Source organism: Leuresthes tenuis, unplaced genomic scaffold (assembly GCF_036924035.1).
Source record: "Leuresthes tenuis unplaced genomic scaffold, fLeuTen1.0.hap1 SCAF_1, whole genome shotgun sequence".
In the NCBI taxonomy this organism is placed as follows: Eukaryota; Metazoa; Chordata; class Actinopteri; order Atheriniformes; family Atherinopsidae; genus Leuresthes; species Leuresthes tenuis.
The window spans coordinates 42,588,962-42,613,616 of record NW_027325355.1 but is presented as its reverse complement, the minus strand read 5'-3'; the positions used below and the strand labels follow the sequence as shown (position 1 = coordinate 42,613,616).

The window sequence follows — 24,655 nt, the reverse complement described above, 5'->3', positions numbered from 1 at the left end:
GCACATTTGACACAGCTATTGTTGCTTACGGCCGCACCACCCTGAATATGCCTGACCTCGTCTGATCTTGGAAGAAAAGCAGGGTTGGGCCTGGTTAGTACTTGGATGGTGGACTATCTGGGAATACCAGGTGCTGTAAGCTGATTCTCTTCTCTCTACCACCTGCATGTCTTTTGTTGCAACGTCTGATCACCCTGTGACACATGAGGAAGTTGGTCATCTTCAGCAGCTGCTGCTGCTTTGTTGGCAGACACGAAGTGATCTGAGAGTCTCAGTTTCAGCTGCAGAGAATGATCACATCAGGGAAGAAGAAGTGCCCATAACAAGTGAGCCTTTCTCGGAAATGATCTGGTTGCATAGAGGAACCGTATGATTCCAGTACCTATATAATGCACATTTGTCAGAGACATTGTTGCTTACGGCCACACCACCCTGAACATACCCGACCTCGTCTGATCTCGGAAGCCAAGGAGGGTTGGGCGTGGTTAGTACTTGGATGGAAGACCTCTTGGGAATACCAGGTGCTGTAAGCTTTTTCTTTTCTCTCGACCACCTGCATGTCTTTTGTTGCAACGTCTGATCACCCTGTGACACATGAGGAAGGTGGTCATCTTCAGCTTCTGCTGCTTTGTTGGCAGACACGAAGTGATCTGAGAGTCTCAGTTTCAGCTGCAGAGAATGATCACATGAGGGAAGAAGATTTGCCCACTACAAGTCAGCCTTTCTCGGCAATTATCTGGTTACATAGAGGAACCGTATGATTCCAGTACCTATATAATGCACATTTGTCACAGACATTGTTGCTTACGGCCACACCACCCTGAACATGCCCGACCTCGTCTGATCTCGGTAGCCAAGGAGGGTTGGGCCTGGTTAGTACTTGGATGGGAGACCACTTGGGAATACCAGGAGCTGTAAGCTTTTTGTCTTCTCTCGACCACCTGCATGTCTTTTGTTGCAACGTCTGATCACCCTGTGACACATGAGGAAGTTGGTCATCTTCAGCTGCTGCTGCTTTGTTGGCAGACACGAAGTGATCTGAGAGTCTCAGTTTCAGCTGCAGAGAATGATCACATCAGGGAAGAAGATGTGCCCATAACAAGTCAGCCTTTCTCTGCAATTATCTGGTTACATAGAGGAATTGTATGATTCCAGTACCTATATAATGCACATTTGTCACAGAAATTGTTCCTTACGGCCACACCACCCTGAATAAGCCCGACCTCGTCTGATCTCGGAAGCCAAGGAGGGTTGGGCCTGGTTAGTACTTTAATGGGAGACTGCTTGGGAATACCAGGTGCTGTAAGCGTTTTCTCTTCTCTCTACAACCTGCATGTCTTTTGTTGCAACGTCTGATCACCCTGTGACACATGAGGAAGTTGGCCATCTTCAGCTGCTGCTGCTTTGTTGGAAGACACGAAGTGATCTGAGAGTCTCAGTTTCAACTGAAGAGAATAATCACGTCAGGGAAGAAGATGTGCCCACTACACATCAGCCTTTCTCAGCAATTATCTGGTTACATAGAGGAACCGTATGATTCCTGTACTTATATAATGCACTTTTGTCAGACACATTGTTGCTTACGGCCACACCACCCTGAACATACCCGACCTCGTCTGATCTCGGAAGCCAAGCAGGGTTGAACCTGCTTAGTACTTGGATGGGAGACTGCTTGGGAATACCAGGTGCTGTAAGCGTTTTCTCTTCTCTCTACAACCTGCATGTCTTTTGTTGCAACGTCTGATCACCCTGTGACACATGAGGAAGTTGGTCATCTTCAGCTGCTGCTGCTTTGTTGGCAGACACAAAGTGATCTGAGAGTCTCAGTTTCAGCTACAGAGAATAATCACGTCAGGGAAGAAGATGTGCCCACTACAAGTCAGCCTTTCTCTGCAATTATCTGGTTACATAGAAGAAGTGTATGATTCCAGTACCTATATAATGCACATTTGTCACAGCTATTGTTGCTTACGGCCGCACCACCCTGAATATGCCTGACCTCGTCTGATCTTGGAAGAAAAGCAGGGTTGGGCCTGGTTAGTGCTTGGATGGTGGACTATCTGGGAATACCAGGTGCTGTAAGCTTCTTCTCTTCTCTCTACCACCTGCATGTCTTTTGTTGCAACGTCTGATCACCCTGTGACACATGAGGAAGTTGGTCATCTTCAGCTGCTGCTGCTTTGTTGGCAGACACAAAGTGATCTGAGAGTCTCAGTTTCAGCTACAGAGAATAATCACGTCAGGGAAGAAGATGTGCCCACTACAAGTCAGCCTTTCTCTGCAATTATCTGGTTACATAGAAGAAGTGTATGATTCCAGTACCTATATAATGCACATTTGACACAGCTATTGTTGCTTACGGCCGCACCACCCTGAATATGCCTGACCTCGTCTGATCTTGGAAGAAAAGCAGGGTTGGGCCTGGTTAGTACTTGGATGGTGGACTATCTGGGAATACCAGGTGCTGTAAGCTGATTCTCTTCTCTCTACCACCTCCATGTCTTTTGTTGCAACGTCTGATCACCCTGTGACACATGAGGAAGTTGGTCATCTTCAGCTGCTGCTGCTTTGTTGGCAGACACAAAGTGATCTGAGAGTCTCAGTTTCAGCTGCAGAGAATAATCACGTCAGGGAAGAAGATGTGCCCACTACACATCAGCCTTTCTCGGAAATGATCTGGTTGCATAGAGGAACCGTATGATTCCAGTACCTATATAATGCACATTTGTCAGAGACATTGTTGCTTACGGCCACACCACCCTGAACATACCCGACCTCGTCTGATCTCGGAAGCCAAGGAGGGTTGGGCGTGGTTAGTACTTGGATGGAAGACCTCTTGGGAATACCAGGTGCTGTAAGCTTTTTCTTTTCTCTCGACCACCTGCATGTCTTTTGTTGCAACGTCTGATCACCCTGTGACACATGAGGAAGGTGGTCATCTTCAGCTTCTGCTGCTTTGTTGGCAGACACGAAGTGATCTGAGAGTCTCAGTTTCAGCTGCAGAGAATGATCACATGAGGGAAGAAGATTTGCCCACTACAAGTCAGCCTTTCTCGGCAATTATCTGGTTACATAGAGGAACCGTATGATTCCAGTACCTATATAATGCACATTTGTCACAGACATTGTTGCTTACGGCCACACCACCCTGAACATGCCCGACCTCGTCTGATCTCGGTAGCCAAGGAGGGTTGGGCCTGGTTAGTACTTGGATGGGAGACCACTTGGGAATACCAGGAGCTGTAAGCTTTTTGTCTTCTCTCGACCACCTGCATGTCTTTTGTTGCAACGTCTGATCACCCTGTGACACATGAGGAAGTTGGTCATCTTCAGCTGCTGCTGCTTTGTTGGCAGACACGAAGTGATCTGAGAGTCTCAGTTTCAGCTGCAGAGAATGATCACATCAGGGAAGAAGATGTGCCCATAACAAGTCAGCCTTTCTCTGCAATTATCTGGTTACATAGAGGAATTGTATGATTCCAGTACCTATATAATGCACATTTGTCACAGAAATTGTTCCTTACGGCCACACCACCCTGAATAAGCCCGACCTCGTCTGATCTCGGAAGCCAAGGAGGGTTGGGCCTGGTTAGTACTTTAATGGGAGACTGCTTGGGAATACCAGGTGCTGTAAGCGTTTTCTCTTCTCTCTACAACCTGCATGTCTTTTGTTGCAACGTCTGATCACCCTGTGACACATGAGGAAGTTGGCCATCTTCAGCTGCTGCTGCTTTGTTGGAAGACACGAAGTGATCTGAGAGTCTCAGTTTCAACTGAAGAGAATAATCACGTCAGGGAAGAAGATGTGCCCACTACACATCAGCCTTTCTCAGCAATTATCTGGTTACATAGAGGAACCGTATGATTCCTGTACTTATATAATGCACTTTTGTCAGACACATTGTTGCTTACGGCCACACCACCCTGAACATACCCGACCTCGTCTGATCTCGGAAGCCAAGCAGGGTTGAACCTGCTTAGTACTTGGATGGGAGACTGCTTGGGAATACCAGGTGCTGTAAGCGTTTTCTCTTCTCTCTACAACCTGCATGTCTTTTGTTGCAACGTCTGATCACCCTGTGACACATGAGGAAGTTGGTCATCTTCAGCTGCTGCTGCTTTGTTGGCTGACACAAAGTGATCTGAGAGTCTCAGTTTCGGTTGCAGAGAATGATCACATCAGAGAAGATGATTTGCCCGCTACACATCAGCCTTTCTCGGCAATTATCTGGTTGCATAGAGGAACCGTATGATTCCAATACCTATATAATGCACATTTGTCAGAGACATTGTTGCTTACGGCCACACCACCTTGAATAAGCCCGACCTCGTCTGATCTCGGACACCAAGAAGGTTGTACCTGGTTAGTACTTGGATGGGAGACAGCTTGGGAATACCAGGTGCTGTAAGCTTTTTCTCTTCTCTCTACCACCTGCATGTCTTTTGTTGCAACGTCTGATCACCCTGTGACACGTGAAGAAGTTGGTCATCTTCAGCTGCTGCTGCTTTGTTGATAGACACGAGGTGATCTGAGAGTCTCAGTTTCAGCTGAAGAGAATAATCACATCAAGGAGGAAGATGATGTGCCCACTACAAGTCAGCCTTTTTCGGCAATTATCTGGTTACACAGAGGAAGTGTATGATTCCAGTACCTATATAATGCACATTTGTCACCGATATTGTTGCTTACGGCCGCACCACCCTGAATATACCTGACCTCGTCTGATCTTGGAAGAAAAGCAGGGTTGGGCCTCGTTAGTATTTGGATGGGAGACCACTTCGGAATACGAGGTGCTGTAAGCTTTTTCTCTTCTCTGTACCACCTGCATGTCTTTTGTTGCAACGTCTGATCACCCTGTGACACATGAGGAAGTTGGTCATCTTCAGCTTCTGCTGCTTTGTTGGCAGACACAAAGTGATCTGAGAGTCTCAGTTTCAGCTCGAGAGAATAATCACGTCAGGGAAGAAGATGTGCCCACTACTTATCAGCTTTTCTCGGCAATTATCTGGTTACATAGAGGAACTGTATGATTCCAGTACCTATATAATGCACATTTGTCACAGTTATGGTTGCTTACGGCCACACCACCCTGAATATGCCTGACCACGTCTGATCTCGGAAGCCAAGCAGGTTTGGGCCTGGTTAGTACTTGGATGGTAGAATATCTGGGAATACCAGGTGCTGTAAGCTGATTCTCTTCTCTCTACCACCTGCATGTCTTTTGTTGCAACGTCTGATCACCCTGTGACACATGAGGAAGTTGGTCATCTTCAGCTGCTGCTGCTGTGTTGGCAGACACAAAGTGATCTGAGAGTCTCAGTTTCAGCTGCAGAGAATAATCACGTCAGGGCAGAAGATGTGCCCACTACACATCAGCCTTTCTCGGAAATGATCTGGTTGCATAGAGGAACCGTATGATTCCAGTACCTATATAATGCACATTTGTCAGAGACATTGTTGCTTACGGCCACACCACCCTGAACATGCCCGACCTCGTCTGATCTCGGTAGCCAAGGAGGGTTGGGCCTGGTTAGTACTTAAATGGGAGACCGCTTGGGAATACCAGGAGCTGTAAGCTTTTTGTCTTCTCTCGACCACCTGCATGTCTTTTGTTGCAACGTCTGATCACCCTGTGACACATGAGGAAGTTGGTCATCTTCAGCTGCTGCTGCTTTGTTGGCAGACACGAAGTGATCTGAGAGTCTCAGTTTCAGCTGCAGAGAATAATCACATCAGGGAAGAAGATGTGCCCATAACAAGTCAGCCTTTCTCTGCAATTATCTGGTTACATAGAGGAATTGTATGATTCCAGTACCTATATAATGCACATTTGTCACAGAAATTGTTCCTTACGGCCACACCACCCTGAATAAGCCCGACCTCGTCTGATCTCGGAAGCCAAGGAGGGTTGGGCCTGGTTAGTACTTTAATGGGAGACTGCTTGGGAATACCAGGTGCTGTAAGCGTTTTGTCTTCTCTCGACCACCTGCATGTCTTTTGTTGCAACGTCTGATCACCCTGTGACACATGAGGAAGTTGGCCATCTTCAGCTGCTGCTGCTTTGTTGGAAGACACGAAGTGATCTGAGAGTCTCAGTTTCAACTGAAGAGAATAATCACGTCAGGGAAGAAGATGTGCCGACTACACATCAGCCTTTCTCAGCAATTATCTGGTTACATAGAGGAACCGTATGATTCCTGTACTTATATAATGCACTTTTGTCAGACCCATTGTTGCTTACGGCCACACCACCCTGAACATACCCGACCTCGTCTGATCTTGGAAGCCAAGCAGGGTTGAACCTGCTTAGTACTTGGATGGGAGACTGCTTGGGAATACCAGGTGCTGTAAGCATTTTCTCTTCTCTCTACAACCTGCATGTCTTTTGTTGCAACGTCTGATCACCCTGTGACACATGAGGAAGTTGGTCATCTTCAGCTGCTGCTGCTTTGTTGGCTGACACAAAGTGATCTGAGAGTCTCAGTTTCAGTTGCAGAGAATGATCACATCAGAGAAGATGATTTGCCCGCTACACATCAGCCTTTCTCGGCCATTATCTGGTTGCATAGAGGAACCGTATGATTCCAGTACCTATATAATGCACATTTGTCAGAGACATTGTTGCTTACGGCCACACCACCCTGAATAAGCCCGACCTCGTCTGATCTCGGACACCAAGAAGGTTGTACCTGGTTAGTACTTGGATGGGAGACAGCTTGGGAATACCAGGTGCTGTAAGCTTTTTCTCTTCTCTCTACCATCTGCATGTCTTTTGTTGCAACGTCTGATCACCCTGTGACACGTGAAGAAGTTGGTCATCTTCAGCTGCTGCTGCTTTGTTGATAGACACGAGGTGATCTGAGAGTCTCAGTTTCAGCTGAAGAGAATAATCACATCAAGGAGGAAGATGAACCAACTACAAGTCAGCCTTTTCCGGCAATTATCTGGTTACACAGAGGAAGTGTATGATTCCAGTACCTATATAATGCACATTTGTCACCGATATTGTTGCTTACGGCCGCACCACCCTGAATATACCTGACCTCGTCTGATCTTGGAAGAAAAGCAGGGTTGGGCCTGGTTAGTACCTGGATGGGAGACCACTTGGGAATACCAGGTGCTGTAAGCTTTTTCTCTTCTCTCTACCACCTGCATGTCTTTTGTTGCAACGTCTGATCACCCTGTGACACATGAGGAAGTTGGTCATCTTCAGCTGCTGCTGTTTTGTTGGCTGACACGAAGTGATCTGAGAGCCTCAGTTTCAGTTGCAGAGAATGATCACATCAGAGAAGATGATATGCCCGCTACACATCAGCCTTTCTCGGCAATTATCTGGTTGCATAGAGGAACCGTATGATTCCAGTACCTATATAATGCACATTTGTCAGAGACATTGTTGCTTACGGCCACACAACCCTGAACATGCCCGACCTAGTCTGATCTCGGAAGCCAAGCACAGTTGGGCCTGGTTTGTACTTGGATGGAAGACCTCTTGGGAATACGAGGTGCTGTAAGCTTTTTCTCTTCTCTGTACCACCTGCATGTCTTTTGTTGCAACGTCTGATCACCCTGTGACACATGAGGAAGTTGGTCATCTTCAGCTTCTGCTGCTTTGTTGGCAGACACAAAGTGATCTGAGAGTCTCAGTTTCAGCTCGAGAGAATAATCACGTCAGGGAAGAAGATGTGCCCACTACTTATCAGCTTTTCTCGGCAATTATCTGGTTACATAGAGGAACTGTATGATTCCAGTACCTATATAATGCACATTTGTCACAGAGATTGTCGCTTACGGCCACACCACCCTGAATATAATATGCCCGACCTCGTCTGATCTCGGAAGCCAAGCAGGATTGTGCCTGGTTAGTACTTGGGTGGGAGACTGCTTGGGAATACCAGGTGCTGTAAGCTTTTTCTCTTCTCTCTACCACCTGCATGTCTTTTGTTGCAACGTCTGATCACCCTGTGACACATGAGGAAGTTGGTCATCTTCAGCTGCTGCTGCTGTGTTGGCAGACACAAAGTGATCTGAGAGTCTCAGTTTCAGCTGCAGAGAATAATCACGTCAGGGAAGAAGATGTGCCCACTACACATCAGCCTTTCTCGGAAATGATCTGGTTGCATAGAGGAACCGTATGATTCCAGTACCTATATAATGCACATTTGTCAGAGACATTGTTGCTTACGGCCACACCACCCTGAACATACCCGACCTCGTCTGATCTCGGAAGCCAAGGAGGGTTGGGCGTGGTTAGTACTTGGATGGTAGACTGCTTGGGAACACCAGGTGCTGTAAGCTTTTTCTCTTCTCTCGACCACCTGCATGTCTTTTGTTGCAACGTCTGATCACCCTGTGACACATGAGGAAGGTGGTCATCTTCAGCTGCTGCTGCTTTGTTGGCAGACACGAAGTGATCTGAGAGTCTCAGTTTCAGCTGCAGAGAATGATCACATGAGGGAAGAAGATTTGCCCACTACAAGTCAGCCTTTCTCGGCAATTATCTGGTTACATAGAGGAACCGTATGAATCCAGTACCTATATAATGCACATTTGTCACAGACATTGTTGCTTACGGCCACACCACCCTGAACATGCCCGACCTCGTCTGATCTCGGTAGCCAAGGAGGGTTGGGCCTGGTTAGTACTTAAATGGGAGACCGCTTGGGAATACCAGGAGCTGTAAGCTTTTTGTCTTCTCTCGACCACCTGCATGTCTTTTGTTGCAACGTCTGATCACCCTGTGACACATGAGGAAGTTGGTCATCTTCAGCTGCTGCTGCTTTGTTGGCAGACACGAAGTGATCTGAGAGTCTCAGTTTCAGCTGCAGAGAATAATCACATCAGGGAAGAAGATGTGCCCATAACAAGTCAGCCTTTCTCTGCAATTATCTGGTTACATAGAGGAATTGTATGATTCCAGTACCTATATAATGCACATTTGTCACAGAAATTGTTCCTTACGGCCACACAACCCTGAACATGCCCGACCTAGTCTGATCTCGGAAGCCAAGCACAGTTGGGCCTGGTTTGTACTTGGATGGAAGACCTCTTGGGAATACGAGGTGCTGTAAGCTTTTTCTCTTCTCTGTACCACCTGCATGTCTTTTGTTGCAACGTCTGATCACCCTGTGACACATGAGGAAGTTGGTCATCTTCAGCTTCTGCTGCTTTGTTGGCAGACACAAAGTGATCTGAGAGTCTCAGTTTCAGCTCGAGAGAATAATCACGTCAGGGAAGAAGATGTGCCCACTACTTATCAGCTTTTCTCGGCAATTATCTGGCTACATAGAGGAACTGTATGATTCCATTACCTATATAATGCACATTTGTCACAGTTATGGTTGCTTACGGCCACACCACCCTGAATATGCCCGACCACGTCTGATCTCGGAAGCCAAGCAGGTTTGGGCCTGGTTAGTACTTGGATGGTAGACTGTCTGGGAATACCAGGTGCTGTAAGCTTTTTCTCTTCTCTCTACCACCTGCATGTCTTTTGTTGCAACGTCTGATCACCCTGTGACACATGAGGAAGGTGGTCATCTTCAGCTGCTGCTGCTTTGTTGGCAGACACGAAGTGATCTGAGAGTCTCAGTTTCAGCTGCAGAGAATGATCACATGAGGGAAGAAGATTTGCCCACTACAAGTCAGCCTTTCTCGGCAATTATCTGGTTACATAGAGGAACCGTATGAATCCAGTACCTATATAATGCACATTTGTCACAGACATTGTTGCTTACGGCCACACCACCCTGAACATGCCCGACCTCGTCTGATCTCGGTAGCCAAGGAGGGTTGGGCCTGGTTAGTACTTAAATGGGAGACCGCTTGGGAATACGAGGTGCTGTAAGCTTTTTCTCTTCTCTGTACCACCTGCATGTCTTTTGTTGCAACGTCTGATCACCCTGTGACACATGAGGAAGTTGGCCATCTTCAGCTGCTGCTGCTTTGTTGGAAGACACGAAGTGATCTGAGAGTCTCAGTTTCAACTGAAGAGAATAATCACGTCAGGGAAGAAGATGTGCCCACTACACATCAGCCTTTCTCAGCAATTATCTGGTTACATAGAGGAACCGTATGATTCCTGTAGTTATATAATGCACTTTTGGCAGACCCATTGTTGCTTACGGCCACACCACCCTGAACATACCCGACCTCGTCTGATCTTGGAAGCCAAGCAGGGTTGAACCTGCTTAGTACTTGGATGGGAGACTGCTTGGGAATACCAGGTGCTGTAAGCATTTTCTCTTCTCTCTACAACCTGCATGTCTTTTGTTGCAACGTCTGATCACCCTGTGACACATGAGGAAGTTGGTCATCTTCAGCTGCTGCTGCTTTGTTGGCTGACACAAAGTGATCTGAGAGTCTCAGTTTCAGTTGCAGAGAATGATCACATCAGAGAAGATGATTTGCCCGCTACACATCAGCCTTTCTCGGCCATTATCTGGTTGCATAGAGGAACCGTATGATTCCAGTACCTATATAATGCACATTTGTCAGAGACATTGTTGCTTACGGCCACACCACCCTGAATAAGCCCGACCTCGTCTGATCTCGGACACCAAGAAGGTTGTACCTGGTTAGTACTTGGATGGGAGACAGCTTGGGAATACCAGGTGCTGTAAGCTTTTTCTCTTCTCTCTACCACCTGCATGTCTTTTGTTGCAACGTCTGATCACCCTGTGACACGTGAAGAAGTTGGTCATCTTCAGCTGCTGCTGCTTTGTTGATAGACACGAGGTGATCTGAGAGTCTCAGTTTCAGCTGAAGAGAATAATCACATCAAGGAGGAAGATGAACCAACTACAAGTCAGCCTTTTTCGGCAATTATCTGGTTACACAGAGGAAGTGTATGATTCCAGTACCTATATAATGCACATTTGTCACCGATATTGTTGCTTACGGCCGCACCACCCTGAATATACCTGACCTCGTCTGATCTTGGAAGAAAAGCAGGGTTGGGCCTGGTTAGTACTTGGATGGGAGACCACTTCGTAATACCAGGTGCTGTAAGCTTTTTCTCTTCTCTCTACCACCTGCATGTCTTTTGTTGCAACGTCTGATCACCCTGTGACACATGAGGAAGTTGGTCATCTTCAGCTGCTGCTGCTTTGTTGGCTGACACGAAGTGATCTGAGAGCCTCAGTTTCAGTTGCAGAGAATGATCACATCAGAGAAGATGATATGCCCGCTACACATCAGCCTTTCTCGGCAATTATCTGGTTGCATAGAGGAACCGTATGATTCCAGTACCTATATAATGCACATTTGTCAGAGACATTGTTGCTTATGGCCACACAACCCTGAACATGCCCGACCTAGTCTGATCTCGGAAGCCAAGCACAGTTGGGCCTGGTTTGTACTTGGATGGAAGACCTCTTGGGAATACGAGGTGCTGTAAGCTTTTTCTCTTCTCTGTACCACCTGCATGTCTTTTGTTGCAACGTCTGATCACCCTGTGACACATGAGGAAGTTGGTCATCTTCAGCTTCTGCTGCTTTGTTGGCAGACACAAAGTGATCTGAGAGTCTCAGTTTCAGCTCGAGAGAATAATCACGTCAGGGAAGAAGATGTGCCCACTACTTATCAGCTTTTCTCGGCAATTATCTGGTTACATAGAGGAACTGTATGATTCCAGTACCTATATAATGCACATTTGTCACAGTTATGGTTGCTTACGGCCACACCACCCTGAATATGCCCGACCACGTCTGATCTCGGAAGCCAAGCAGGTTTGGGCCTGGTTAGTACTTGGATGGTAGACTGTCTGGGAATACCAGGTGCTGTAAGCTTTTTCTCTTCTCTCTACCACCTGCATGTCTTTTGTTGCAACGTCTGATCACCCTGTGACACATGAGGAAGTTGGTCATCTTCAGCTGCTGCTGCTGTGTTGGCAGACACAAAGTGATCTGAGAGTCTCAGTTTCAGCTGCAGAGAATAATCACGTCAGGGAAGAAGATGTGCCCACTACACATCAGCCTTTCTCGGAAATGATCTGGTTGCATAGAGGAACCGTATGATTCCAGTACCTATATAATGCACATTTGTCAGAGACATTGTTGCTTACGGCCACACCACCCTGAACATACCCGACCTCGTCTGATCTCGGAAGCCAAGGAGGGTTGGGCGTGGTTAGTACTTGGATGGAAGACCGCTTGGGAATACCATGTGCTGTAAGCGTTTTCTCTTCTCTCTACAACCTGCATGTCTTTTGTTGCAACATCTGATCACCCTGTGACACATGAGGAAGTTGGTCATCTTCAGCTGCTGCTGCTTTGTTGGCTGACACAAAGTGATCTGAGAGTCTCAGTTTCAGTTGCAGAGAATGATCACATCAGAGAAGATGATTTGCCCGCTACACATCAGCCTTTCTCGGCAATTATCTGGTTGCATAGAGGAACCGTATGATTCCAGTACCTATATAATGCACATTTGTCAGAGACATTGTTGCTTACGGCCACACCACCCTGAATAAGCCCGACCTCGTCTGATCTCGGACACCAAGAAGGTTTTACCTGGTTAGTACTTGGATGGGAGACAGCTTGGGAATACCAGGTGCTGTAAGCTTTTTCTCTTCTCTCTACCACCTGCATGTCTTTTGTTGCAACATCTGATCACCCTGTGACACATGAGGAAGTTGGTCATCTTCAGCTTCTGCTGCTTTGTTGGCAGACACGAAGTGATCTGAGAGTCTCAGTTTCAGCTGAAGAGAATAATCACATCAGGGAAGAAGATGTGCCCACTACAAGTCAGCCTTTCTCTGCAATTATCTGGTTACATAGAAGAAGTGTATGATTCCAGTACGTATATAATGCACATTTGTCACAGCTATTGTTGCTTACGGCCGCACCACCCTGAATATGCCCGACCTCGTCTGATCTTGGAAGCCAAGGAGGGTTGGGCGTGGTTAGTACTTGGATGGAAGACCTCTTGGGAATACCAGGTGCTGTAAGCTTTTTCTCTTCTCTCTACCACCTGCATGTCTTTTGTTGCAACGTCTGATCACCCTGTGACACATGAGGAAGTTGGTCATCTTCAGCTGCTGCTGCTTTGTTGGCTGACACGAAGTGATCTGAGAGTCTCAGTTTCAGTTGCAGAGAATGATCACATCAGAGAAGATGATATGCCCGCTACACATCAGCCTTTCTCTGCAATTATCTGGGTGCATAGAGGAACCGTATGATTCCAGTACCTATATAATGCACATTTGTCAGAGACATTGTTGCTTACGGCCACACAACCCTGAACATGCCCGACCTCGTCTGATCTCGGAAACCAAGCAGGGTTGGGCATGGTTTGTACTTGGATGGAAGACCTCTTGGGAATACCAGGTGCTTTAAGCTTTTTCTCTTCTCTCTACCACCTGCATGTCTTTTGTTGCAATGTCTGATCACCCTGTGACACATGAGGAAGTTGGTCATCTTCAGCTTCTGCTGCTTTGTTGGCAGACACAAAGTGATCTGAGAGTCTCACTTTCAGCTCGAGAGAATAATCACGTCAGGGAAGAAGATGTGCCCACTACTTATCAGCTTTTCTCTGCAATTATCTGGTTACATAGAGGAACTGTATGATTCCAGTACCTATATAATGCACATTTGTCACAGTTATGGTTGCTTACGGCCACACCACCCTGAATATGCCCGACCTCGTCTGATCTCAGAAGCCAAGCAGGTTTGGGCCTGGTTAGTACTTGGATGGTAGACTGTCTGGGAATACCAGGTGCTGTAAGCTTTTTCTCTTCTCTCTACCACCTGCATGTCTTTTGTTGCAACGTCTGATCACCCTGTGACACATGAGGAAGTTGGTCATCTTCAGCTGCTGCTGCTTTGTTGGCAGACACAAAGTGATCTGAGAGTCTCAGTTTCAGCTGCAGAGAATAATCACGTCAGGGAAGAAGATGTGCCCAGTACACATCAGCCTTTCTCGGAAATTAACTGGTTGCATAGAGGAACCGTATGATTCCAGTACCTATATAATGCACATTTGTCAGAGACATTGTTGCTTACGGCCACACCACCCTGAACATGCCCGACCTCGTCTGATCTCGGAAGCCAAGGAGGGTTGGGCCTGGTTAGTACTTGGATGGAAGACCTCTTGGGAATACCAGGTGCTTTAAGCTTTTTCTCTTCTCTCTACCACCTGCATGTCTTTTGTTGCAACGTCTGATCACCCTGTGACACATGAGGAAGTTGGTCATCTTCAGCAGCTGCTGCTGCTTTGTTGGCAGACACGAAGTGATCTGAGAGTCTCAGTTTCAGCTGCAGAGAATGATCACATCAGGGAAGAAGAAGTGCCCATAACAAGTGAGCCTTTCTCGGAAATGATCTGGTTGCATAGAGGAACCGTATGATTCCAGTACCTATATAATGCACATTTGTCAGAGACATTGTTGCTTACGGCCACACCACCCTGAACATACCCGACCTCGTCTGATCTCGGAAGCCAAGGAGGGTTGGGCGTGGTTAGTACTTGGATGGTAGACTGCTTGGGAACACCAGGTGCTGTAAGCTTTTTCTCTTCTCTCGACCACCTGCATGTCTTTTGTTGCAACGTCTGATCACCCTGTGACACATGAGGAAGGTGGTCATCTTCAGCTGCTGCTGCTTTGTTGGCAGACACGAAGTGATCTGAGAGTCTCAGTTTCAGCTGCAGAGAATGATCACATGAGGGAAGAAGATTTGCCCACTACAAGTCAGCCTTTCTCGGCAATTATCTGGTTACATAGAGGAACCGTATGAATCCAGTACCTATATAATGCACATTTGTCACAGACATTGTTGCTTACGGCCACACCACCCTGAACATGCCCGACCTCGTCTGATCTCGGTAGCCAAGGAGGGTTGGGCCTGGTTAGTACTTAAATGGGAGACCGCTTGGGAATACCAGGAGCTGTAAGCTTTTTGTCTTCTCTCGACCACCTGCATGTCTTTTGTTGCAACGTCTGATCACCCTGTGACACATGAGGAAGTTGGTCATCTTCAGCTGCTGCTGCTTTGTTGGCAGACACGAAGTGATCTGAGAGTCTCAGTTTCAGCTGCAGAGAATAATCACATCAGGGAAGAAGATGTGCCCATAACAAGTCAGCCTTTCTCTGCAATTATCTGGTTACATAGAGGAATTGTATGATTCCAGTACCTATATAATGCACATTTGTCACAGAAATTGTTCCTTACGGCCACACAACCCTGAACATGCCCGACCTAGTCTGATCTCGGAAGCCAAGCACAGTTGGGCCTGGTTTGTACTTGGATGGAAGACCTCTTGGGAATACGAGGTGCTGTAAGCTTTTTCTCTTCTCTGTACCACCTGCATGTCTTTTGTTGCAACGTCTGATCACCCTGTGACACATGAGGAAGTTGGTCATCTTCAGCTTCTGCTGCTTTGTTGGCAGACACAAAGTGATCTGAGAGTCTCAGTTTCAGCTCGAGAGAATAATCACGTCAGGGAAGAAGATGTGCCCACTACTTATCAGCTTTTCTCGGCAATTATCTGGCTACATAGAGGAACTGTATGATTCCATTACCTATATAATGCACATTTGTCACAGTTATGGTTGCTTACGGCCACACCACCCTGAATATGCCCGACCACGTCTGATCTCGGAAGCCAAGCAGGTTTGGGCCTGGTTAGTACTTGGATGGTAGACTGTCTGGGAATACCAGGTGCTGTAAGCTTTTTCTCTTCTCTCTACCACCTGCATGTCTTTTGTTGCAACGTCTGATCACCCTGTGACACATGAGGAAGGTGGTCATCTTCAGCTGCTGCTGCTTTGTTGGCAGACACGAAGTGATCTGAGAGTCTCAGTTTCAGCTGCAGAGAATGATCACATGAGGGAAGAAGATTTGCCCACTACAAGTCCGCCTTTCTCGGCAATTATCTGGTTACATAGAGGAACCGTATGAATCCAGTACCTATATAATGCACATTTGTCACAGACATTGTTGCTTACGGCCACACCACCCTGAACATGCCCGACCTCGTCTGATCTCGGTAGCCAAGGAGGGTTGGGCCTGGTTAGTACTTAAATGGGAGACCGCTTGGGAATACGAGGTGCTGTAAGCTTTTTCTCTTCTCTGTACCACCTGCATGTCTTTTGTTGCAACGTCTGATCACCCTGTGACACATGAGGAAGTTGGCCATCTTCAGCTGCTGCTGCTTTGTTGGAAGACACGAAGTGATCTGAGAGTCTCAGTTTCAACTGAAGAGAATAATCACGTCAGGGAAGAAGATGTGCCCACTACACATCAGCCTTTCTCAGCAATTATCTGGTTACATAGAGGAACCGTATGATTCCTGTAGTTATATAATGCACTTTTGTCAGACCCATTGTTGCTTACGGCCACACCACCCTGAACATACCCGACCTCGTCTGATCTTGGAAGCCAAGCAGGGTTGAACCTGCTTAGTACTTGGATGGGAGACTGCTTGGGAATACCAGGTGCTGTAAGCATTTTCTCTTCTCTCTACAACCTGCATGTCTTTTGTTGCAACGTCTGATCACCCTGTGACACATGAGGAAGTTGGTCATCTTCAGCTGCTGCTGCTTTGTTGGCTGACACAAAGTGATCTGAGAGTCTCAGTTTCAGTTGCAGAGAATGATCACATCAGAGAAGATGATTTGCCCGCTACACATCAGCCTTTCTCGGCCATTATCTGGTTGCATAGAGGAACCGTATGATTCCAGTACCTATATAATGCACATTTGTCAGAGACATTGTTGCTTACGGCCACACCACCCTGAATAAGCCCGACCTCGTCTGATCTCGGACACCAAGAAGGTTGTACCTGGTTAGTACTTGGATGGGAGACAGCTTGGGAATACCAGGTGCTGTAAGCTTTTTCTCTTCTCTCTACCACCTGCATGTCTTTTGTTGCAACGTCTGATCACCCTGTGACACGTGAAGAAGTTGGTCATCTTCAGCTGCTGCTGCTTTGTTGATAGACACGAGGTGATCTGAGAGTCTCAGTTTCAGCTGAAGAGAATAATCACATCAAGGAGGAAGATGAACCAACTACAAGTCAGCCTTTTTCGGCAATTATCTGGTTACACAGAGGAAGTGTATGATTCCAGTACCTATATAATGCACATTTGTCACCGATATTGTTGCTTACGGCCGCACCACCCTGAATATACCTGACCTCGTCTGATCTTGGAAGAAAAGCAGGGTTGGGCCTGGTTAGTACTTGGATGGGAGACCACTTCGTAATACCAGGTGCTGTAAGCTTTTTCTCTTCTCTCTACCACCTGCATGTCTTTTGTTGCAACGTCTGATCACCCTGTGACACATGAGGAAGTTGGTCATCTTCAGCTGCTGCTGCTTTGTTGGCTGACACGAAGTGATCTGAGAGCCTCAGTTTCAGTTGCAGAGAATGATCACATCAGAGAAGATGATATGCCCGCTACACATCAGCCTTTCTCGGCAATTATCTGGTTGCATAGAGGAACCGTATGATTCCAGTACCTATATAATGCACATTTGTCAGAGACATTGTTGCTTACGGCCACACAACCCTGAACATGCCCGACCTAGTCTGATCTCGGAAGCCAAGCACAGTTGGGCCTGGTTTGTACTTGGATGGAAGACCTCTTGGGAATACGAGGTGCTGTAAGCTTTTTCTCTTCTCTGTACCACCTGCATGTCTTTTGTTGCAACGTCTGATCACCCTGTGACACATGAGGAAGTTGGTCATCTTCAGCTTCTGCTGCTTTGTTGGCAGACACAAAGTGATCTGAGAGTCTCAGTTTCAGCTCGAGAGAATAATCACGTCAGGGAAGAAGATGTGCCCACTACTTATCAGCTTTTCTCGGCAATTATCTGGTTACATAGAGGAACTGTATGATTCCAGTACCTATATAATGCACATTTGTCACAGTTATGGTTGCTTACGGCCACACCACCCTGAATATGCCCGACCACGTCTGATCTCGGAAGCCAAGCAGGTTTGGGCCTGGTTAGTACTTGGATGGTAGACTGTCTGGGAATACCAGGTGCTGTAAGCTTTTTCTCTTCTCTCTACCACCTGCATGTCTTTTGTTGCAACGTCTGATCACCCTGTGACACATGAGGAAGTTGGTCATCTTCAGCTGCTGCTGCTGTGTTGGCAGACACAAAGTGATCTGAGAGTCTCAGTTTCAGCTGCAGAGAATAATCACGTCAGGGAAGAAGATGTGCCCACTACACATCAGCCTTTCTCGGAAATGATCTGGTTGCATAGAGGAACCGTATGATTCCAGTACCTATATAATGCACATTTGTCAGAGACATTGTTGCTTACGGCCACACCACCCTGAACATACCCGACCTCGTCTGATCTCGGAAGCCAAGGAGGGTTGGGCGTGGTTAGTACTTGGATGGAAGACCTCTTGGGAATACCATGTGCTGTAAGCGTTTTCTCTTCTCTCTACAACCTGCATGTCTTTTGTTGCAACATCTGATCACTCTGTGACACATGAGGAAGTTGGTCATCTTCAGCTGCTGCTGCTTTGTTGGCTGACACAAAGTGATCTGAGAGTCTCAGTTTCAGTTGCAGAGAATGATCATATCAGAGAAGATGATTTGCCCGCTACACATCAGCCTTTCTCGGCAATTATCTGGTTGCATAGAGGAACCGTATGATTCCAGTACCTATATAATGCACATTTGTCAGAGACATTGTTGCTTACGGCCACACCACCCTGAATAAGCCCGACCTCGTCTGATCTCGGACACCAAGAAGGTTTTACCTGGTTAGTACTTGGATGGGAGACAGCTTGGGAATACCAGGTGCTGTAAGCTTTTTCTCTTCTCTCTACCACCTGCATGTCTTTTGTTGCAACATCTGATCACCCTGTGACACATGAGGAAGTTGGTCATCTTCAGCTTCTGCTGCTTTGTTGGCAGACACGAAGTGATCTGAGAGTCTCAGTTTCAGCTGAAGAGAATAATCACATCAGGGAAGAAGATGTGCCCACTACAAGTCAGCCTTTCTCTGCAATTATCTGGTTACATAGAAGAAGTGTATGATTCCAGTACGTATATAATGCACATTTGTCACAGCTATTGTTGCTTACGGCCGCACCACCCTGAATATGCCCGACCTCGTCTGATCTTGGAAGCCAAGGAGGGTTGGGCGTGGTTAGTACTTGGATGGAAGACCTCTTGGGAATACCAGGTGCTGTAAGCTTTTTCTCTTCTCTCTACCACCTGCATGTCTTTTGTTGCAACGTCTGATCACCCTGTGACACATGAGGAAGTTGGTCATCTTCAGCTGCTGCTGCTTTGTTGGCTGACACGAAGTGATCTGAGAGTCTCAGTTTCAGTTGCAGAGAATGATCACATCAGAGAAGATGATATGCCCGCTACACATCAGCCTTTCTCTGCAATTATCTGGGTGCATAGAGGAACCGTATGATTCCAGTACCTATATAATGCACATTTGTCAGAGACATTGTTGCTTACGGCCACACAACCCTGAACATGCCCGACCTCGTCTGATCTCGGAAACCAAGCAGGGTTGGGCATGGTTTGTACTTGGATGGAAGACCTCTTGGGAATACCAGGTGCTTTAAGCTTTTTCTCTTCTCTCTACCACCTGCATGTCTTTTGTTGCAATGTCTGATCACCCTGTGACACATGAGGAAGTTGGTCATCTTCAGCTTCTGCTGCTTTGTTGGCAGACACAAAGTGATCTGAGAGTCTCACTTTCAGCTCGAGAGAATAATCACGTCAGGGAAGAAGATGTGCCCACTACTTATCAGCTTTTCTCTGCAATTATCTGGTTACATAGAGGAACTGTATGATTCCAGTACCTATATAATGCACATTTGTCACAGTTATGGTTGCTTACGGCCACACCACCCTGAATATGCCCGACCTCGTCTGATCTCAGAAGCCAAGCAGGTTTGGGCCTGGTTAGTACTTGGATGGTAGACTGTCTGGGAATACCAGGTGCTGTAAGCTTTTTCTCTTCTCTCTACCACCTGCATGTCTTTTGTTGCAACGTCTGATCACCCTGTGACACATGAGGAAGTTGGTCATCTTCAGCTGCTGCTGCTTTGTTGGCAGACACAAAGTGATCTGAGAGTCTCAGTTTCAGCTGCAGAGAATAATCACGTCAGGGAAGAAGATGTGCCCAGTACACATCAGCCTTTCTCGGAAATTAACTGGTTGCATAGAGGAACCGTATGATTCCAGTACCTATATAATGCACATTTGTCAGAGACATTGTTGCTTACGGCCACACCACCCTGAACATGCCCGACCTCGTCTGATCTCGGAAGCCAAGGAGGGTTGGGCCTGGTTAGTACTTGGATGGAAGACCTCTTGGGAATACCAGGTGCTTTAAGCTTTTTCTCTTCTCTCTACCACCTGCATGTCTTTTGTTGCAACGTCTGATCACCCTGTGACACATGAGGAAGTTGGTCATCTTCAGCAGCTGCTGCTGCTTTGTTGGCAGACACGAAGTGATCTGAGAGTCTCAGTTTCAGCTGCAGAGAATGATCACATCAGGGAAGAAGAAGTGCCCATAACAAGTGAGCCTTTCTCGGAAATTATCTGGTTACATAGAGGAAGTGTATGATTCCAGTACTTATATAATGCACATTTGTCACAGAAATTGTTCCTTACGGCCACACCACCCTGAATATGCCCGACCTCGTCTGATCTCGGAAGCCAAGGAGGGTTGGGCCTGGTTAGTACTTTAATGGGAGACTGCTTGGGAATACCAGGTGCTGTAAGCGTTTTCTCTTCTCTCTACAACCTGCATGTCTTTTGTTGCAACGTCTGATCACCCTGTGACACATGAGGAAGTTGGTCATCTTCAGCTGCTGCTGCTTTGTTGGAAGACACGAAGTGATCTGAGAGTCTCAGTTTCAGCTGAAGAGAATAATCACGTCAGGGAAGAAGATGTGCCCACTACACATCAGCCTTTCTCAGCAATTATCTGGTTACATAGAGGAACCGTATGATTCCTGTACTTATATAATGCACTTTTGTCAGACACATTGTTGCTTACGGCCACACCACCCTGAACATACCCGACCTCGTCTGATCTCGGAAGCCAAGCAGGGTTGAGCCTGCTTAGTACTTGGATGGGAGACTGCTTGGGAATACCAGGTGCTGTAAGCTTTTTCTCTTCTCTCTACAACCTGCATGTCTTTTGTTGCAACGTCTGATCACCCTGTGACACATGAGGAAGTTGGTCATCTTCAGCTGCTGCTGCTTTGTTGGCTTACACAAAGTGATCTGAGAGTCTCAGTTTCAGTTGCAGAGAATGATCACATCAGAGAAGATGATTTGCCCGCTACACATCAGCCTTTCTCGGCAATTATCTGGTTGCATAGAGGAACCGTATGATTCCAGTACCTATATAATGCACATTTGTCAGAGACATTGTTGCTTACGGCCACACCACCCTGAATAAGCCCGACCTCGTCTGATCTCGGACACCAAGAAGGTTGTACCTGGTTAGTACTTGGATGGGAGACAGCTTGGGAATACCAGGTGCTGTAAGCTTTTTCTCTTCTCTCTACCACCTGCATGTCTTTTGTTGCAACGTCTGATCACCCTGTGACACGTGAAGAAGTTGGTCATCTTCAGCTGCTGCTGCTTTGTTGATAGACACGAGGTGATCTGAGAGTCTCAGTTTCAGCTGAAGAGAATAATCACATCAAGGAGAAAGATGAACCCACTACAAGTCAGCCTTTTTCGGCAATTATCTGGTTACACAGAGGAAGTGTATGATTCCAGTACCTATATAATGCACATTTGTCACCGATATTGTTGCTTACGGCCACACCACCCTGAATAAGCCCGACCTCGTCTGATCTCGGAAGCCAAGCAGGGTTGGGCCTGGTTAGTACTTGAATGGTAGACCGCTTGGGAATACCAGGTGCCTTAAGCTTTTTCTCTTCTCTCTACCACCTGCATGTCTTTTGTTGCAACGTCTGATCACCCTGTGACACATGAGGAAGTTGGTCATCTTCAGCTTCTGCTGCTTTGTTGGCAGACACAAAGTGATCTGAGAGTCTCAGTTTCAGCTCGAGAGAATAATCACGTCAGGGAAGAAGATGTGCCCACTACTTATCAGCTTTTCTCGGCAATTATCTGGTTACATAGAGGAACTGTATGATTCCAGTACCTTTATAATGCACATTTGTCACAGTTATGGTTAATTACGGCCACACCACCCTGAAAATGCCTGACCACGTCTGATCTCGGAAGCCAAGCAGGTTTTGGCCTGGTTAGTACTTGGATGGTAGACTCTCTGGGAATACCAGGTGCTGTAAGCTTTTTCTCTTCTCTCTACCACCTGCATGTCTTTTGTTGCAACGTCTGATCACCCTGATACACATGAGGAAGTTGGTCATCTTCAGCTACTGCTGCTTTGTTGGCAGACACGAAGTGATCTGAGAGTCTCAGTTTCAGCTGCAGAGAATAATCACGTCAGGGAAGAAGATGTGCCCACTACACATCAGCCTTTCTCGGAAATGATCTGGTTGCATAGAGGAACCGTATGATTCCAGTACCTATATAATGCACATTTGTCAGAGACATTGTTGCTTACGGCCACACCACCCTGAACATGCCCGACCTCGTCTGATCTCGGAAGCCAAGGAGGGTTGGGCGTGGTTAGTACTTGGATGGAAGACCTCTTGGGAATACCAGGTGCTCTAAGCTTTTTCTCTTCTCTCGACCACCTGCATGTCTTTTGTTGCAACGTCTGATCACCCTGTGACACATGAGAAAGGTGGTCATTTTCAGCTGCTGCTGCTTTGTTGGCAGACACGAAGTGATCTGAGAGTCTCAGTTTCAGCTGCAGAGAATGATCACATGAGGGAAGAAGATTTGCCCACTACAAGTGTGCCTTTCTCGGCAATTATCTGGTTGCATAGAGGAACCGTATGATTCCAGTGCCTATATAATGCACATTTGTCACAGACATTGTTGCTTACGGCCACACCACCCTGAACACGCCCGACCTCGTCTGATCTCGGTAGCCAAGGAGGGTTGGGCCTGGTTAGTACTTAAATGGGAGACCGCTTGGGAATACCAGGAGCTGTAAGCTTTTTCTCTTCTCTCTACCACCTGCATGTCTTTTGTTGCAATGTCTGATCACCCTGTGACACATGAGGAAGTTGGTCATCTTCAGCTTCTGCTGCTTTGTTGGCAGACACAAAGTGATCTGAGAGTCTCAGTTTCAGCTCGAGAGAATAATCACGTCAGGGAAGAAGATGTGCCCACTACTTATCAGCTTTTCACGGCAATTATCTGGTTACATAGAGGAACTGTATGATTCCAGTACCTATATAATGCACATTTGTCACAGTTATGGTTGCTTACGGCCACACCACCCTGAATATGCCCGACCTCGTCTGATCTCAGAAGCCAAGCAGGTTTGGGCCTGGTTAGTACTTGGATGGTAGACTGTCTGGGAATACCAGGTGCTGTAAGCTTTTTCTCTTCTCTCTACCACCTGCATGTCTTTTGTTGCAACGTCTGATCACCCTGTGACACATGAGGAAGTTGGTCATCTTCAGCTGCTGCTGCTTTGTTGGCAGACACAAAGTGATCTGAGAGTCTCAGTTTCAGCTGCAGAGAATAATCACGTCAGGGAAGAAGATGTGCCCAGTACACATCAGCCTTTCTCGGAAATTAACTGGTTGCATAGAGGAACCGTATGATTCCTGTACTTATATAATGCACATTTGTCACAGACATTGTTGCTTACGGCCACACCACCCTCAATATGCCTGACCTCGTCTGATCTCGGAAGCCAAGCAGGGTTGGGCCTGGTTAGTACTTGGGTGGGAGACCGCTTGAAAATACCATTTGCTGTAAGCTTTTTCTCTTCTCTCTACAACCTGCATGTCTTTTGTTGCAACGTCTGATCACCCTGTGACACATGAGGAAGTTGGTCATCTTCAGCTGCTGCTGCTTTGTTGGCAGACACAAAGTGATCTGAGAGTCTCATTTTCAGCTGGAGAGAATTATCACATCAGGGAAGAAGATGTGCCCACTACATATCAGCCTTTCTCGGCAATTATCTGGTTACATAGAGGAAGTGTATGATTCCATTGCCTATATAATGCACATTTGTCACAGAGATTGTTACTTACGGACAAACCACCCTGAATATGTCTGACCTTGTCTGATCTCGGAAGCCAAGGAGGGCTGGTTCTGGTTAGTACTTTGATGGGACACCGCTTGGGAATACCAGGTGATGTAATCTTTTTCTCTTCTCTCTACCACCTGCATGTATTTTGTTGCAACGTCTGATCGCCCTGTGACACATGAGGAAGTTGGTCATCTTCAGCTGCTGCTGCTTTGTTGGCAGACACGAAGTGATCTGAGAGTCTCATTTTCAGCTGGAGAGAATAATCACGTCAGGGAAGAAGATGTGTCCACTATTTATCAGCCTTTCTCTGCAATTATCTGGTTATATAGAGGAAACGTATGATTCCAGTACCTATACAATTTACATTTGTCAGAGACATTGTTGCTTACGGCCACACCACCCTGAATATGCCCGACCTCGTCTGATCTCGAAAGCCAAGCAGAGTTGTGCCTGATTAGTACTTGGATGGGAGACCGCTTGGGAATACCAGGTGCTGTAAGCTTTTTCTCTTCTCTCAACCACCTGCATGTCTTTTGTTGCAACGTCTGATCACCCTGTGAC

The 24,655-nt window shown here is 46.9% G+C and overlaps 1 non-coding gene and 56 pseudogenes across 1 annotated transcript; all 57 read left to right on the top strand.

Annotated features, from left to right (window-relative positions):
* The first annotated feature begins 23 nt into the window (after nucleotides 1-23).
* LOC140278897 (5S ribosomal RNA) lies at nucleotides 24-142 on the top strand (annotated as a pseudogene).
* Nucleotides 143-414: 272 nt separating this feature from the next.
* LOC140300489 (5S ribosomal RNA) lies at nucleotides 415-533 on the top strand (annotated as a pseudogene).
* A 269-nt stretch (nucleotides 534-802) lies between these two features.
* Nucleotides 803-921, top strand: LOC140299640 (5S ribosomal RNA; annotated as a pseudogene).
* A 269-nt stretch (nucleotides 922-1,190) lies between these two features.
* On the top strand, nucleotides 1,191-1,309 carry LOC140288551 (5S ribosomal RNA; annotated as a pseudogene).
* A 269-nt stretch (nucleotides 1,310-1,578) lies between these two features.
* LOC140313422 (5S ribosomal RNA) lies at nucleotides 1,579-1,697 on the top strand (annotated as a pseudogene).
* A 269-nt stretch (nucleotides 1,698-1,966) lies between these two features.
* On the top strand, nucleotides 1,967-2,085 carry LOC140291771 (5S ribosomal RNA; annotated as a pseudogene).
* Nucleotides 2,086-2,354: 269 nt separating this feature from the next.
* On the top strand, nucleotides 2,355-2,473 carry LOC140278890 (5S ribosomal RNA; annotated as a pseudogene).
* A 269-nt stretch (nucleotides 2,474-2,742) lies between these two features.
* Nucleotides 2,743-2,861, top strand: LOC140300488 (5S ribosomal RNA; annotated as a pseudogene).
* A 269-nt stretch (nucleotides 2,862-3,130) lies between these two features.
* Nucleotides 3,131-3,249, top strand: LOC140299639 (5S ribosomal RNA; annotated as a pseudogene).
* A 269-nt stretch (nucleotides 3,250-3,518) lies between these two features.
* On the top strand, nucleotides 3,519-3,637 carry LOC140288550 (5S ribosomal RNA; annotated as a pseudogene).
* Nucleotides 3,638-3,906: 269 nt separating this feature from the next.
* Nucleotides 3,907-4,025, top strand: LOC140313417 (5S ribosomal RNA; annotated as a pseudogene).
* A 269-nt stretch (nucleotides 4,026-4,294) lies between these two features.
* LOC140296990 (5S ribosomal RNA) lies at nucleotides 4,295-4,412 on the top strand (annotated as a pseudogene).
* Nucleotides 4,413-4,684: 272 nt separating this feature from the next.
* On the top strand, nucleotides 4,685-4,803 carry LOC140279277 (5S ribosomal RNA; annotated as a pseudogene).
* A 269-nt stretch (nucleotides 4,804-5,072) lies between these two features.
* Nucleotides 5,073-5,191, top strand: LOC140291238 (5S ribosomal RNA; annotated as a pseudogene).
* A 269-nt stretch (nucleotides 5,192-5,460) lies between these two features.
* Nucleotides 5,461-5,579, top strand: LOC140306068 (5S ribosomal RNA; annotated as a pseudogene).
* Nucleotides 5,580-5,848: 269 nt separating this feature from the next.
* On the top strand, nucleotides 5,849-5,967 carry LOC140288549 (5S ribosomal RNA; annotated as a pseudogene).
* Nucleotides 5,968-6,236: 269 nt separating this feature from the next.
* LOC140279967 (5S ribosomal RNA) lies at nucleotides 6,237-6,355 on the top strand (annotated as a pseudogene).
* A 656-nt stretch (nucleotides 6,356-7,011) lies between these two features.
* On the top strand, nucleotides 7,012-7,130 carry LOC140298692 (5S ribosomal RNA). The gene has a single exon (XR_011914314.1). It is a non-coding gene; the product is annotated as a 5S ribosomal RNA (ribosomal RNA).
* A 269-nt stretch (nucleotides 7,131-7,399) lies between these two features.
* Nucleotides 7,400-7,518, top strand: LOC140296496 (5S ribosomal RNA; annotated as a pseudogene).
* A 269-nt stretch (nucleotides 7,519-7,787) lies between these two features.
* Nucleotides 7,788-7,911, top strand: LOC140289820 (5S ribosomal RNA; annotated as a pseudogene).
* Nucleotides 7,912-8,180: 269 nt separating this feature from the next.
* LOC140270116 (5S ribosomal RNA) lies at nucleotides 8,181-8,299 on the top strand (annotated as a pseudogene).
* A 269-nt stretch (nucleotides 8,300-8,568) lies between these two features.
* Nucleotides 8,569-8,687, top strand: LOC140306057 (5S ribosomal RNA; annotated as a pseudogene).
* Nucleotides 8,688-8,956: 269 nt separating this feature from the next.
* On the top strand, nucleotides 8,957-9,075 carry LOC140297263 (5S ribosomal RNA; annotated as a pseudogene).
* A 269-nt stretch (nucleotides 9,076-9,344) lies between these two features.
* LOC140302172 (5S ribosomal RNA) lies at nucleotides 9,345-9,463 on the top strand (annotated as a pseudogene).
* A 269-nt stretch (nucleotides 9,464-9,732) lies between these two features.
* LOC140319142 (5S ribosomal RNA) lies at nucleotides 9,733-9,851 on the top strand (annotated as a pseudogene).
* Nucleotides 9,852-10,120: 269 nt separating this feature from the next.
* Nucleotides 10,121-10,239, top strand: LOC140279965 (5S ribosomal RNA; annotated as a pseudogene).
* A 656-nt stretch (nucleotides 10,240-10,895) lies between these two features.
* LOC140279452 (5S ribosomal RNA) lies at nucleotides 10,896-11,014 on the top strand (annotated as a pseudogene).
* Nucleotides 11,015-11,283: 269 nt separating this feature from the next.
* Nucleotides 11,284-11,402, top strand: LOC140296828 (5S ribosomal RNA; annotated as a pseudogene).
* A 269-nt stretch (nucleotides 11,403-11,671) lies between these two features.
* On the top strand, nucleotides 11,672-11,790 carry LOC140302168 (5S ribosomal RNA; annotated as a pseudogene).
* Nucleotides 11,791-12,059: 269 nt separating this feature from the next.
* Nucleotides 12,060-12,178, top strand: LOC140299886 (5S ribosomal RNA; annotated as a pseudogene).
* A 656-nt stretch (nucleotides 12,179-12,834) lies between these two features.
* On the top strand, nucleotides 12,835-12,953 carry LOC140289472 (5S ribosomal RNA; annotated as a pseudogene).
* A 269-nt stretch (nucleotides 12,954-13,222) lies between these two features.
* LOC140291437 (5S ribosomal RNA) lies at nucleotides 13,223-13,341 on the top strand (annotated as a pseudogene).
* Nucleotides 13,342-13,610: 269 nt separating this feature from the next.
* LOC140270301 (5S ribosomal RNA) lies at nucleotides 13,611-13,729 on the top strand (annotated as a pseudogene).
* A 269-nt stretch (nucleotides 13,730-13,998) lies between these two features.
* Nucleotides 13,999-14,117, top strand: LOC140307049 (5S ribosomal RNA; annotated as a pseudogene).
* Nucleotides 14,118-14,389: 272 nt separating this feature from the next.
* On the top strand, nucleotides 14,390-14,508 carry LOC140270111 (5S ribosomal RNA; annotated as a pseudogene).
* Nucleotides 14,509-14,777: 269 nt separating this feature from the next.
* Nucleotides 14,778-14,896, top strand: LOC140306046 (5S ribosomal RNA; annotated as a pseudogene).
* A 269-nt stretch (nucleotides 14,897-15,165) lies between these two features.
* LOC140297260 (5S ribosomal RNA) lies at nucleotides 15,166-15,284 on the top strand (annotated as a pseudogene).
* Nucleotides 15,285-15,553: 269 nt separating this feature from the next.
* On the top strand, nucleotides 15,554-15,672 carry LOC140302164 (5S ribosomal RNA; annotated as a pseudogene).
* Nucleotides 15,673-15,941: 269 nt separating this feature from the next.
* LOC140319135 (5S ribosomal RNA) lies at nucleotides 15,942-16,060 on the top strand (annotated as a pseudogene).
* A 269-nt stretch (nucleotides 16,061-16,329) lies between these two features.
* On the top strand, nucleotides 16,330-16,448 carry LOC140279959 (5S ribosomal RNA; annotated as a pseudogene).
* A 656-nt stretch (nucleotides 16,449-17,104) lies between these two features.
* On the top strand, nucleotides 17,105-17,223 carry LOC140279449 (5S ribosomal RNA; annotated as a pseudogene).
* A 269-nt stretch (nucleotides 17,224-17,492) lies between these two features.
* LOC140296495 (5S ribosomal RNA) lies at nucleotides 17,493-17,611 on the top strand (annotated as a pseudogene).
* Nucleotides 17,612-17,880: 269 nt separating this feature from the next.
* Nucleotides 17,881-17,999, top strand: LOC140302163 (5S ribosomal RNA; annotated as a pseudogene).
* Nucleotides 18,000-18,268: 269 nt separating this feature from the next.
* LOC140299469 (5S ribosomal RNA) lies at nucleotides 18,269-18,387 on the top strand (annotated as a pseudogene).
* Nucleotides 18,388-19,043: 656 nt separating this feature from the next.
* Nucleotides 19,044-19,162, top strand: LOC140289471 (5S ribosomal RNA; annotated as a pseudogene).
* Nucleotides 19,163-19,431: 269 nt separating this feature from the next.
* Nucleotides 19,432-19,550, top strand: LOC140291436 (5S ribosomal RNA; annotated as a pseudogene).
* Nucleotides 19,551-19,819: 269 nt separating this feature from the next.
* LOC140270296 (5S ribosomal RNA) lies at nucleotides 19,820-19,938 on the top strand (annotated as a pseudogene).
* A 269-nt stretch (nucleotides 19,939-20,207) lies between these two features.
* On the top strand, nucleotides 20,208-20,326 carry LOC140307043 (5S ribosomal RNA; annotated as a pseudogene).
* A 272-nt stretch (nucleotides 20,327-20,598) lies between these two features.
* LOC140275571 (5S ribosomal RNA) lies at nucleotides 20,599-20,717 on the top strand (annotated as a pseudogene).
* A 269-nt stretch (nucleotides 20,718-20,986) lies between these two features.
* On the top strand, nucleotides 20,987-21,105 carry LOC140299845 (5S ribosomal RNA; annotated as a pseudogene).
* Nucleotides 21,106-21,761: 656 nt separating this feature from the next.
* LOC140300982 (5S ribosomal RNA) lies at nucleotides 21,762-21,880 on the top strand (annotated as a pseudogene).
* A 269-nt stretch (nucleotides 21,881-22,149) lies between these two features.
* On the top strand, nucleotides 22,150-22,268 carry LOC140295217 (5S ribosomal RNA; annotated as a pseudogene).
* A 269-nt stretch (nucleotides 22,269-22,537) lies between these two features.
* On the top strand, nucleotides 22,538-22,656 carry LOC140289406 (5S ribosomal RNA; annotated as a pseudogene).
* A 269-nt stretch (nucleotides 22,657-22,925) lies between these two features.
* Nucleotides 22,926-23,044, top strand: LOC140300273 (5S ribosomal RNA; annotated as a pseudogene).
* Nucleotides 23,045-23,313: 269 nt separating this feature from the next.
* Nucleotides 23,314-23,432, top strand: LOC140270291 (5S ribosomal RNA; annotated as a pseudogene).
* Nucleotides 23,433-23,701: 269 nt separating this feature from the next.
* LOC140293308 (5S ribosomal RNA) lies at nucleotides 23,702-23,820 on the top strand (annotated as a pseudogene).
* Nucleotides 23,821-24,477: 657 nt separating this feature from the next.
* Nucleotides 24,478-24,596, top strand: LOC140308597 (5S ribosomal RNA; annotated as a pseudogene).
* The last annotated feature ends 59 nt before the right edge of the window (nucleotides 24,597-24,655 follow it).